The sequence below is a fragment of the Pseudonaja textilis genome, chromosome 1 (genome assembly GCF_049901715.1).
Source record: "Pseudonaja textilis isolate UNSWEBS1 chromosome 1, rPseTex1.2, whole genome shotgun sequence".
In the NCBI taxonomy this organism is placed as follows: Eukaryota; Metazoa; Chordata; class Lepidosauria; order Squamata; family Elapidae; genus Pseudonaja; species Pseudonaja textilis.
The window spans coordinates 161,820,019-161,833,263 of NC_141990.1; the positions used below are offsets into that span (position 1 = coordinate 161,820,019).

The 13,245-nt window shown below is 36.6% G+C and overlaps 1 long non-coding RNA gene across 1 annotated transcript; it reads left to right on the top strand.

The window, feature by feature from the left end:
* Positions 1 to 9,699: 9,699 nt before the first annotated feature.
* LOC148127898 (uncharacterized) lies at positions 9,700 to 12,957 on the top strand. Its single transcript, XR_015741199.1, has 2 exons — positions 9,700 to 9,926; positions 11,585 to 12,957. It is a non-coding gene; the product is annotated as an uncharacterized LOC148127898 (long non-coding RNA).
* Positions 12,958 to 13,245: the final 288 nt, after the last annotated feature.

Sequence of the window (13,245 nt, forward strand, 5' to 3'; positions counted from 1 at the left end):
TCCTTGCTGCTGTCAATACATGCAAAACTAAATACTGTATATAGTCCCTTTGTCATAACCCTCTGGCAATATACCCAACAAAAATATTTCTGGTTTCAGATCTATATTGTTGGGTCCGTTCCGGCTTTTTGACCTGACAACGAGTTAATACTTGGTAGTGACAGTGCTCTGTTCCAGCAGTGCTCTATTCCAGCTGACGTCTGTTCCTTCCTGCTGCTTTAATGGAGGGTCTGCCTAAGTGGAGGGTCAGTGACGTTTGGGCTGCCTCATTTGAGTCATCCTGCTGAATGGAAGGGAGGCAGCGTTTTGGCGTTTGGGCTGCAATCCGCCCTGGTAGTCAGCTGTTGGAAGGAGCGGTGGTTCATGGTTGCATTGGCTATTCAATGCAAGGCTATTCAAGGAACTGTTGTGTGTTTTTACTTTAATTGCGGATATGATGCTGGAAGGGCAGAGGGAGGGGTTGGCTGGATCGTTTAGGCACGGGGCAGCGGTGTATGGGTGTAATTAATGGGTGCAGTGCTGTTATTATGTGTTAATTGGGAGGAGAGTATAAAGTCAGCATGGAGAGGCGGTTGCTCTCTATGCTGACTTTGAACAGAACTCTGTTACTGTTACTACTGCTTGTCATCTGGAAATCCTACATTAAATCTTGTCACTGTGGTTCACTGCTTGGTTTATGGGAAAAGGTGTCCAGTGCCTGACAGATTGCGACATATATGTTGCTTAATCAGCTTTTCCAACTATGTATGTATTTTTGTCCAATATTTCCTTGCTTTTGTACAAGTCCACTACATATGATAATAGGTACCTAGGGTCTGATTACACTTCCAATATTTGGTGGACATATTGCTAAACATTTTTGCCAATCTTGCAGGTGGCAAATGCCACCTATAAAACATTTTAGAGAGGTTTTCCTTATATGCAGTAGCCATTGTCAGTTTATAGTTCCTCTCCCAAAGTTTTTGCCATTTATCTAATTCTATAGTATAACCAAAGTTTTTTGCCCCTACAATCATTGCTTCTTTGACTTGTTCCGCTTCCATTTTATAACGTAATAAATAGTTCTATATATATAGTAGTGTTCCTCACATAATATCTTTGAAAATATCTATGTATCATACTCTTGCCATACCATAAAAATGCATGCCATCCTCATTGAAGATCATGTCCCTCCAATAGTAATAATCTTCTGTGTTTCAAGTTTATCCATTCTTTTATACCCATGTAAGTACAGATGCCTGATAGTATAGCTCCCAATCTGGTAATTCAAAACCCCCATTGCTTTTAGATTCCTGTAACATTTTCAATTTTATTCCTGCTTTTTTACCTTGCCAAATATACTTCAAGATTGTTCTATTTAGTTCTTCGGAATATTTTTTCTCTATTCTTATCTGTATCGTTTGGAATAAAAAAGTAGTTTTGGTAGTGTATTCATTTTTATAATGGCTATTCTCTCTATCAACGATAGTTGTGGATTCTTCCATTTCTCCAAGTCCAACTTAATTTGCTGCATTAGTTTTGTATAGTTATCTTTGATTGTTGCACATCTTGCTGATAGCTGGATACCTAAATATTTAATTTTCTTTACTATCTGAAGATATATTTTCTCTGTTAATTCTTTTTTCTGTTTATCTGTAAGGTTTTTAATTATTGTTTTAGTTTTTTCTTTATTTATTTTCAACCCTGCCACTTCTCCATATTCCTCAATTTTCCCTATAATTTAGGATGATTTTCTAATGGTTCTTCTAATATAAAGACTAGATCATCAGCAAATGCTTGTAGTTTATATTTTTCTTTTTTAATCTCCATTCCTTTTATTTCTGGATCTTGTCTTAATATTTCTATTCAAAACTTCTAGTGTTAATATGAATAATAATGAGGATAGTGGACAGCCTTATCTCGTGCCTTTTTTTATACAGAAATTTTCTGTCACATCTCCATTGACCATCACTTTAGCTCTCTGGTGTGTGTAAATTGCCTTTATCATATTTATAGACTTTTCACCAGAGTCCATGCATTTTAATTGTTGCAATATAAATTGCCAATTTACATTATCGAATGCTTTCTGGGCATCCAAAAAGATTAATGCTAATTGTTTTTCACTATGTACCTCATAGTACTCCATTGTATCTAAAATTATTCTAACATTGTTTCTAATTTGCCTCTTAAGTAAAAACCCATTTTGGTCAGAGTGTACGAACACATTTAGGAATCTTTTTAATCTTTCAGCAATTATTGAAGCGAATATTTTATAGTCTGCATTTAATAGGGATATTGGCCTATAATTCTTTATTTGTGTTAAGTCTGCACTTTCTTTTGGGATCAAGGCAGTGATGGTATTCTATTGGTTTGGCCCGGTTCTAGCGTATTGGTAGTGCCGAGGATCAGCTGGCAGAGAACCAGTTCTCTCCAAGCCTCTCCGACACTCTGCAGTTGGGTCCACCTGCCTGCCTCTGCTCCTAGGTCCTTTTTAACCTCTCAGCTGTTTGGCATGGCAGAGCGGATTGCTGTACTAAACAGCTGAGAGGCACAGTAGCTTAGTTTTTACTGTTTTAACCCATGCGCAAGGCACGTATTTGGCGTGCGCACATGCATGATCCTGCAATTGCGCAAGTCACGCGATTCCATCCCTGCAGCCATGCCCATCAAGCCACGCCCACATTACTGGTGGCAGCAACTTTTGAATCCCACCACTGGATCAAAGTAATGTTAGCTTCTGTCCATGTATCTGGTATCTTGACTTCTAATAAGACCTCATTGGACATTTCTAACATTGACAAGCTCAGTGTATCTTGTAAATTTTTATAAATTTCTGCTGATAGGCCATCTGGGCCTGGTGTTTTATTGTTTTTTTCTTTTGATCTACTAATTCTGCCATTGTTATTATTTCATTTGATATATCCTTCACCGTTTCCTAAACTTTTGGTAAATTAGCTTTTTCCAAGTATTGTATTATTTTTTCCTCTGGTACTTTTTCATAGTCATATAGCTTCTTATAAAACTCCTGTATTATATCTTTTTTCTTTTCCATTTGATAGTGTAGTGTACCTTCCCCATCTTGCAGTTTACTTATCCATTTCTTCTCTTTCTCCTTCTTCAGATTATAAACTAGCCATCTTCCAGGTTTATTAGCATTTTAAAAAATGTTTTGCTCTTTATTTATTGTGCCAGTTCAATCTTTTTCCATTATATTTAACTTATGCTTAATCATCTCCATTTGGTTTTTTAAGCATATCTTTTGTGGTTCTTTTTGTAGCTCTGTTTCAAGTCTTTTATAATCTTCTTCCAAAGTCTTTTGATATTGTTTCCTTTTCTTATTTTTCTTTGCTATATAAGTTATGGCTAATCCTCTGATATATGCTTTCGCTGTGTCCCACACATTTTGTAATGAAGTCTCTTCTTTCTTGTTCTCTTCTAAAAAAAAATCCCATTTCTCTTTTCATCATCTGTATAAATTTTTGTCTTTTATTATAGATTGGCTTAAAGTCCATCTTACTCTTTTCTTTTGTCCTTTCCAACTATTTTTGACTGGATTATGATAGGCCCATAGGTTTGCTTCTATTTCTATCTCTTGCACATTTACACTCAGTTGCGGAATCATCCAAATCTATTCTTGACCAAGATTGGTGCATATTAGAATAAATGTATACTGATTTTCCCCCGGATTCATATCTCTCCACATATCTTGTATCGATAGCTCTTCTGTCATTTTAACAAAAGTTCTGGATAAAGTCCTTCTTGTTTTTTTACTTATTTTGCTGCTTTTGTAGTCAAGTTTTGTATCAAATATTGCACTGAAATCTCCTATAAGACAAATATTTTTATCTCATCTTCATAAGGATTTTTTTTTGTAGAATTCTTCTTGTCCATTATTTGGTGCATATATGGCAACCAAAAGTATCTGGTTTTGATTTAAAATCACTTCCACCATCAGGATTCTCCCTTTTTCATCTTTGAAGATTTGTTTAGCATTTATTGTTTCTTTAACGTATAGTACCATCCCTGTTCTTTTTTGTTGTGATAGCGGGTAAAATAATTTTCCCAATTTAGCAGGTAAAATAATTTTCCCAATTTAGAATTATCCAATAGTTTATAATGGTGATTTTTTTATATGTACTTCTTGGAGTGATATTATGTCCAATTTTAGTCTTTGTAATTTTAAAAATATTTTTTCCTTTTCATAGGAGAGTTCAGTCCATTTATAGTGACTGATAACATCTTTGTTTCTTCTTGCATTGTTTTACTTATAGAGTATATAGGTCTTATACTTCTGGTACTCTTTTTTCTCTGGATTCTTTTGCAGTTGCTCCTTCTCGCTCTGCTTGTTCTATTTTTTCCTTTTCACTCTCATCTTGTTGTAGTTACTTCTCTTCCATCATAGGTACTTCTTGGCCTTTATGCACTGTTTCTCCTCATTTCCTTTTCCTCTTCCATGTTAAAATGGCAATCATAGAATTCCACTGCTTTCTCCAATGAGTCTAGTCTGTATCTTTTTTCCTGCCAGGAGACTAATATTCCTTCAGGTATCAACCATCTGAAGTTTACATTGTATTTGATCAACACTGTGGTCAAAAAATGGTATTGCTTTTGAAGGTCCCTTACTCTCCTAGGATTCTGTTTCAAGATTACCAATTGCTTCCCCTTGTATTGCAATGGTTTGTGTCTTGCCTTGTTGAGGATCTCGTCTCTTATCATTTTTTTCACAAATCGTACATACACCTCTCTTGGAAGCTTATATCTTTTCACATAATTTGTGTGTATTCTGAAGATTTCATCGATTTCCATTTCCTGCTTATCTATTCCTAATGCCTTTGCCAGCAATTCTTCCATTATCTCTGGCAGGTCCTCCCCCTTCTCCTCTTCTGTATTCTCAAATCTCAGATAATAAGTGCATTTTTCTCTTTCCAACATTATCACAGAGTTTTCTAGCTCTTTATTTGCTTGTATCAGTTTATAATTTATGTCATCCACTTTTTTGTCTACTTGTTCTGATATTTCCTCCATTTTCTGGACCCTTTGCTCATTTTTTGTTATCATTTGTTGGAAATTCTCAAGTTTCTCATCCATCTTTTGGATATTTTCTTTCATCTCTCCTGTATCATTTCTCATTTCCCCTGTGTCTTTCCTTACCTGACTATGATTTTTTGTCATGGACTCTTGTAGCTCCTGGAGCGTCACCAAAACCTCTTTTTGAGAACTATTGGCTTTTTCCAATTGTAACATACTCTCAATTGATCTCTGATTGGATGGACTTGAGGAAGCTGGTGATGGTGTGGAAGATGCCTTTCCCTATTCTAGTTATGTTTGAAGTTGACATCTCAATAGCTAATGTTGATTTCTTCTTTCTTTCTTTCCTCTATTTATAAGCTAACAATGGGTATTTCTAGTATTCCTACTAACAACCAAGAATAAACCTACCAAAAGGTAGCCCCCTATGATAACCCAATGCTTTAATGCCACACATGTCCAGTAGAAATAACCCACATATCAGAAGAAGGAAACCATATTACAACTTCAGCTCCCTCCAATTCAGGTTCAGTCAATCTTCAATGTCTCAGTGTCTCAATGTCTCAATATTTCAATGCCAAGATCAAAATCCATTAAGTTTGTAATCCATAGGGCCCACTGTAACCCCAGTCTTGGCTCTTTACTATTTCAATAGTTTATAGGGTCAGTCCACAAACAAAAAAACAACAAAAAAGGAGAAAAGCAAAAAGCAAGAGATAAAAAAGGAAGGAGGATAATTATTTGTCCTTGGAAATGTCTTTTATATTCTGTCAGTTAATTTGTATAATCCACAGGGCCCGCTGTATCCCCAGTCCTTGATACTCCAATGTTCAAGAGGAAAAAAAAGGGAAAAAGGAAAAAAAATAACAATGCCAGAATTAAAGTTAATTAAGTTTGTAATCCATAGGGCCTGCTGTAACCCCAGTCTTGGCTTTTTACTATTCCAATAGTTTCTAGGGTCAGTCCACATGAAAAAAAAAAATGAAAAGGGCAAAAAGGGAATAAAGCAACAAGAGAAAAAAGCAAAAAAAGAAAGAAAGAAAAACAAAAAGAAAAAATAGCAAGCTAAATCCAAAATATTTTTCTCACGTCTGCAAAATAAGTATTTGTCTTTTCACATTTTCCCTCCGTCAGCCAACTTAAAATGGACTTTTCATGACTTCCCACAAATTCTCCATTTTCAGTGTCACAAGAACTATTTTAAAACACTTGGTACATCCTTTACATTGTCTGTAAAACAGAAATAACTGTTTTAGGTCTCTTCTCTCTTTCTCAGATGTATGATTCGTGTCAGACACAACCTAGTGAGAGCCAGACGTAGATGTGTCCAAAGCAAAGAAAAGGAAGAATTATGCTGGAAAATCAAACACTGCTGCTAATAAAAAAATAAGACTGCAAGCCAGATGCTTAAATGTATAATCCAACTCTGTAATCCATACAAATAACAAGCATGGCTGTGGGCTGTAATGTTTTTAAGGAGCCATATCCAGGATCCAGGTCCACAACATTTGGCAACATTTCTCTTCTTATGATGTCACCCTTCTTGCTTCCAGAAGGAACTTTTTATTAATATAAGATCCCATCTACTCTCTTAGAAAGTTCTTTCAAAATATCGATCCAGTTCAGTAAAAACACCTTACTGTTTACTAGTTTCTGCAGATTTATCCTTAGAATATCCTGTTTTCAATCAAAAGCCAAAGCAAGTATAGTAGAAAGAAAATTATTCTTTATTATCAGTTTGAGACAGTGAGCAGAATACTATTATACTATATTCTTCTATTGAATATATTGCTCAGAGTTCTTTTAAAGTTGCAACATTTCAACAATGAAACAAAACAGAATATGACTTCTATCTGTGTTTCAATAGCAGCACTTTAGAAAGTGGATATGTTGCTTTTTATGAATGAATGAAGGATCATTATTGACCTGCTTTTTGTAGGCTAGAAGTAATACACTAGAACTGTCTGCAATTACGCAAACAATATTAACTGCCTCCCTTCAGTTGCTAAACCAATTACTCAGTATTTTCCTCCAATTTTGTCTCCAAACATCATTTCCAATAAATTTCTTTGCTGTTTTGCTCTGCAAAAGGCCTTGATGCTTTAGGCAAACTTGTCTATTTGTGTTCTTGAGCCAAAGCAAACAGGGAATTATTTAGAAGAATTCTGATAATACATTGGACATGGAGCAAATCCTTCAAAGCACACCTCAGACAAGTTTGTCCTGCTATAGAGAACACAATTCAGTGACCAGCTGATTAATATTAAACTTACTTGAATAAATAGATTGCAGTTATTGTATGAAAAATAACATCTTCCAATATTTCTCAATTCCGTTTTGAGCTTAACACCACTTTCCCACTTAAACTATTGAATTGTCTAGTAGCAGCAATTCCCCTGATATAAGATGTGCAGTATTTGTCATTATGTACAGTTTACAAAAGTTCCAACTCTGCAACTAGGAAAAGGCTATAAGATAAAAAGAATAGAATGAGATATTTCTGATGTTTCCTAAAGTAGGGAAGGTGACCTTGGTGCTAAAGACCATTAGGTATGTTTATCATCTTCTTCACTTATATTTTATAAAACATTGACTAATTAAAATGTTCCCATTCCTTCCTAATTCAATTTTCTCATTTATTTTATTTCATTTACTTTATTCACAAACATTTCACTAAATTACACTAACTATTTTATCCCTCATTTTAATCATATGTTGTTTCCAATTTTCTAAAGTTATTTCTATTACAAATATAACAGTACAATCTTATGTACCTTTACAGAATCCCTTTTTCAGTTAGATTTTCACCCATTATCTCTAAATAGGTCCTGTTTCTTTATATCTTGCTCCGGACCTTTGTAACTTCTTTTCCTTTCCTTCTTCCCTCTCTTCTTTTCTCTCCCCTTTTTTACCCATTTGCCTCTCTACCTTTATTTCCCTCTTCTGTATTCCCCTTTTCTGTTGCTTTCCAGTATTATACTTATTTTTTGAATTATTTTCTTTTCTTTGGTTGTTCTTTTAAGTCTTAAATTCTCCATCCTCTTTCCCCGCTTTCCTTTTTCTTCCCCACATAGAATTACTTGTTTATTAAAGATGGCTTCTCCTTTGTTCCAGTCTTCTTGTTTTGCAGTCTTTTCTTGTTGTTCTTTTCTTGTTCCAGATCTCCATTTCTAAGAATTGAAAAACGAAGCCAAAAGAACCCTTCCCTTCTTGTGCATCTTCTTTGTACTTTTTAAATTCTATTTTCAATTCTTCCAAAAGTGATGCCATTGTAGAAATTTTTAAACAACCACCTGATTGATTTTAGTCATTCAAATATAATAACCAAAAATCCAAAAGTCACCAAGTAATCCAAATACACACAAGCTGTTTCTTTTTTTCCCACTTTCTCTTCCTGGGGTTACTATTTAGTTGCAAAGTTTCAGTTAAAATGTATCTTTTAGAAGTCTTATTGAAATTTTACTTTAGATTCTTTTAAAGTCCAGGCAGTCTCCTCCCTCTTCCAGATCCTGTCCTTATTCTTTTTCTCTCCCTTCCTGCTTATAGAAGAAAAAGTTTTTAATGTCCAGAAATCTTTATTGTCCCTTTGGCATTTAGTTATATTTTCAGCTTAATTGCCTATTGATGCCAAAGCAGATTTTTCCAATTTCTTATTCTTAGTTGTCAATATAAGGAAGGAGAGAGAAGAAGAAAAAAAAGCCAAACCTTTCCCCTTTCACTTTCTTTCGCTGCTTCTGACTCTTCTTTGGGAGCAATGTTATTTCTTGTAAATTTTAAATTCCAGGGTACCTTAGTTGTTGCTTTTTCAACTTAGCCCGGTCAGCCAAAACTTTCACTTCTTATCTTCCTCCTGCATGTTCTTTTCCGGTTGAGTTCTTCTTTGAGGTGGCCATTTCTGACCACCACTCCTACCACCTTTGGGAAAGGAAGTAATGGCCAGCTGAGGAGGAGAGATGCAGCTCTCCTCGACCCTGCTGGTGGTCTCCCCCCTCTTCACCACTTCTACGGGGTTGCTTAGCCCCGAAACCGGCCAGCTCAGGGGCGCTCCAGCGGTGAGCCCAGGCAGAAACCGTGCATGATCGCGGATTCTTGTCTGTCACCAAAGCCCTTCAAACTGGAAGTCCTGGTATGTTTATCATCTTGAGTTAAATATACAAAATAAAGGCAGGATATAAATAAATAGATACATAACAAAAATTCCCTCATCCATGACTTAATTTTGTATGAAAATTCTGATTTATCATTATAGGAAGAATCATAAGACCCGCACTCCTTTTATTTCTCCAGAGAAGGCAAAGTAAAACCATCCACAGAAGCTGAAGCAATCCCTACCTCCCAGCCAAATGACCTCAAGTAACTCTGGTTAGAAGACTGAGACAGGCTGAATTGACAGGATTAAGTCAGAAAACACAAAGCTGCACAGAATTTACATTATTTACCTTTCCCCTAGGCTAGCCTTGACCCTGACCATCGCCCAGGAAAGCAAATAGAGACAATTAGAATGTAGAAAGCCACATTATTGATCTAATCAAATAACCCCACCAGGTATCTCAATCTCAAAGGTCCAAAAGGATATAAAAAACACTCTATACCCCATGCCAAGCTTTCAGCTGTCTCAGAACCGATTGCTATGTCACTTCACTTCTGATTCCGAAATAAATGGAAACCTCCTTTCCTGAAACTTACCTCCAAATTCATTGGCTCCTGTGTCTTTCTCCCAGCTTGGAACCGGACCAGATTTTTCTTCCATTTTTTGTAAAGTTGTACTAGTGGAGATTATTGCTCATTTACCTTCTTATCTGCAGTGTAGCAGCATTCCTGCCTGTGCTCCTGGATTCTGTATCTGGAGTGAATTTCTCAGGCTTATGGTTTTTTGGGGGGGCAACTTCAATCTGCCATTTGGGGGACCAGACATGAAGGTAAGGCAGGAGTTCATGCTGCCATGGTAGTCATGGACCTGGTCCAATTTATTCATGGCCCTACTCATATATGGGATCACATCGGATCTGGTATTTGCCCTCAGGCAATGGTGTCATGATTTAGATTTGGGAGATATTAATATATAGAGAGTATATAGGGCACCTGATTGACCCAGTGAGGTTAAAAGGGTGGTTGGGGTTTTTCACAAAACTGTTACACATAGAACATAGAATCTGAGGACTGGGAGGGATCTTGGAGGTCTTCTAGGCTAACTCCCTGCTCAAGGCAGAGAACTTACACTATCCCTGTCAAATAATTACTCATTCTAATTTTGAAAACCTGCAGCGATGGAGTACCCATGACTCCAGGAGGCAAGCTATTCCATTGGTTAATTGTGCTCACTGTCAGAAAGTTTCTCCTAGATTGGATCTAGGACCAACTTCCACCCATTACTTCTTCGGTTGGACTAGATGACCTAAAAGGTCCCCTCCAACTCTGATTATCTGTTATCTGTTATCTGATGCTTCGGAGCAGGGGTTGCCAAACATTTGGACCTCAGGGACCACCAAACTCATAATTTTAAATCCCACAGACCAGAGACCCTTGGAAAATCCCCCCAAAAAATCTGCAGGAAAATTCCCCACCTCATTTTCCTACTGATCAATCATTCTTTATTTAGGATCGCAGGACACCATCTCCAGCTCCATTCTCAGGAGTGAGGAAAGAGAGGGACTTTTGGCTTCATGCAAGGAAAGCAGCAGAAGCAGCAGAAGTCTTTCTTTCTCTCCCCCAAACTCTGCCAGAAATGAGTCTTTGCCGGCGCAGCCTCTTGAAGCAGGATGCCTTGGAGCAGGTTCCAAAGATTCATTTCTGGCTGAGTTTGGGGGAGAGAAAGAAAGACTTGCTGTTTTCCTTGTGTGCAGCCAAAAGCAGAAGAAGAAAGAAGCGGAAAAAAGCAGCCTGGTGCCCAGGCAAGGCATGTGGGGTGAGTGGGGCAAGTTCCCCCCTCCACCCTTCCCCCCCTCATTACCTTGTGTTGTTTGCAATGCAAGGAATGCAAGCCTTGTGTTCTTGTGGGCCATGTAGGTAGCACAGCCTTGTGTTCCCGCAAAGCCTGGATTAATTGCTTTGGGGGTGTTTTGAGGGTGACATTTCTCTGCGGACCACCAAAATTTTCTCACAGACCACCAGTGGTCCCCAGCCCACTAGTTGGCAACCACTCATTTAAACAGTGTGTCATCTGGGTACAAATGTCTTGTGCAATAACCATTACAATTAGTACATATTCATTACTATCATATTATTATTTTTACTTCATACTACTACATATGATATATCTAATTACAATAACAATTCTTAGCATATTTAATTTCTTATTCTCATGTTTACTAATTTTTGCTAGTCTTGTTAGATTTTCTAATTTCCATTTTTATTCTCCAGCCATTGATAAAATGATTCCCATACCATATAATATTCAGTTTGTTCCTTTTCTTTAACTGCAAGTCTTAAACTGTTCATTTCTACATATTCTAATATTTTCTGATTACATCCTCATCTCTCGGGATCTTTTCATTTTTCCAATTTTGTGCAAATACAATTCTAGCTGCAATCAATACATGAATGATTAAGTGTAGTTTTTCCTTACTATATATTTCAGGTATAATCCCCAACAGAAATATGTAGCTGTATCGGGACTTTTGGTTTGTTCCTCGTCGGTGTCGGTGCAGAATCTGTGATTGTGCGCAGTTTCTCCTGAGCGCTCTTGCTGGAGGCTCCCAATCAGGACCAGAACCACCCTGGTGGGGTGGTGAAGAAGGGAAAATCACCTGGAGGGTTGAGGGGAGCCGCAACTCCCATCCCTGACAGAAAAATCCCTCCCAAAGGCAGCTGTGGTTTTAAAATGGCCACCACAAAGATGAAGACCATTCCGGGAAACTAAGCATTGTGCTCAAGAGAGAAGTAGCAGACAGAGTGTGAACCAGGCAAAGGAGGTACCCTGGTATCAATTTATAGGGCTATTTTGGAAGAAAGTGTGTGGAAGCAGCGACCAGAGAAAGTGAGAAAGAAAATGGGTTTTTAAATTTGGATTTGATTATTTTACTGGACTAATCTGGAGGAGAAATTCAAAGGAAAATACATTAACACAATAAAGGTTTAAAAATTAAACTGGACGGATATTGAATTGTGGGCACTTAAAGGGCATAACTAAATGCTGGAATTGAGTGTGTTGAAAAGAATAGCTAATGATTGAAATTAGCGAACTTAATAAAAACATCATATTCAACAAAGAAAGTTAAAAAGAAAAAGACTCAAGAGCACAACCTGATGGTACAGGAAAACTTTAATATGTTTTAAAACAAGCGTCTCATCTTTTTGAGACTTTGGATCTTGGAACTTGAAAGAAAATAAAAGGAACTTTATTATTGTCATAGAACCACCCGGTAATTTGGGAAACAGTTGGGAGGCCAATTAGAAGATTTGGAATAAAAATTCAAGAGTATGAATTGTTGAAAATAAACTCGAAAGATATTGGCTGAAATAAGATACTGGACTCTGGATTGAATATATCTATCAAAGAAGAGGATTTCAACTATTAAGAAAGAGGAAAGAAAAAGAAAAAAGGAAAGATATAATGGAGGAGCTACTTGTTGATATAAGACTGGAGTTACAAGACATAAGATCGGATATGCAAGATACAAGGGACATGATAAAAATTGAACTTGAAATGTGTAATTATGTATTACAGAAATTAGAAATGGTGACTCAGCATACACAAGAACACAATAAACCAGACGGGGAGGTTCTATAAAGAAGAAGCCAACTTAGAAAAACAAAATGAACAACAATTATTCAAGCGGGGGGTGGGTGGGAAGGAATTAAAATTTAAAATTAGTGGTCTGATGGGATGATAAAAGGGAGAATAGTTTGGAAAATGGTTAAAGAGAGAAGGAAAAAGCAGAAAAAGGAAGTGCAAAGGAAAAATCAAAAGAGGGAGACAGAAAAGTTTAATAACTGGAATGAGAAAAGGAGGGGAATAAGAATGGGGAAAAAGGGAATTAAGTGAAAGAACCAGAAAATAAAAAGGAACCGGAAACAAACAAGGATGAAAAGAAGGCACATTGTTCAAAGAGTGAGAGATAATGGGTGAAAAAAAAGGGATAAAGAAGGGGATTCCGCAAGGTAATAGGTTGGGATGTCTAAGAATATATTGAAAATAGTATTTTAAAATGTATAGATGATACATAGAGAAAATATAATGCGGAATCTGAGAAAAATATATATATTTGTGTTTTATACAAGATAGGGAGATTGACATTA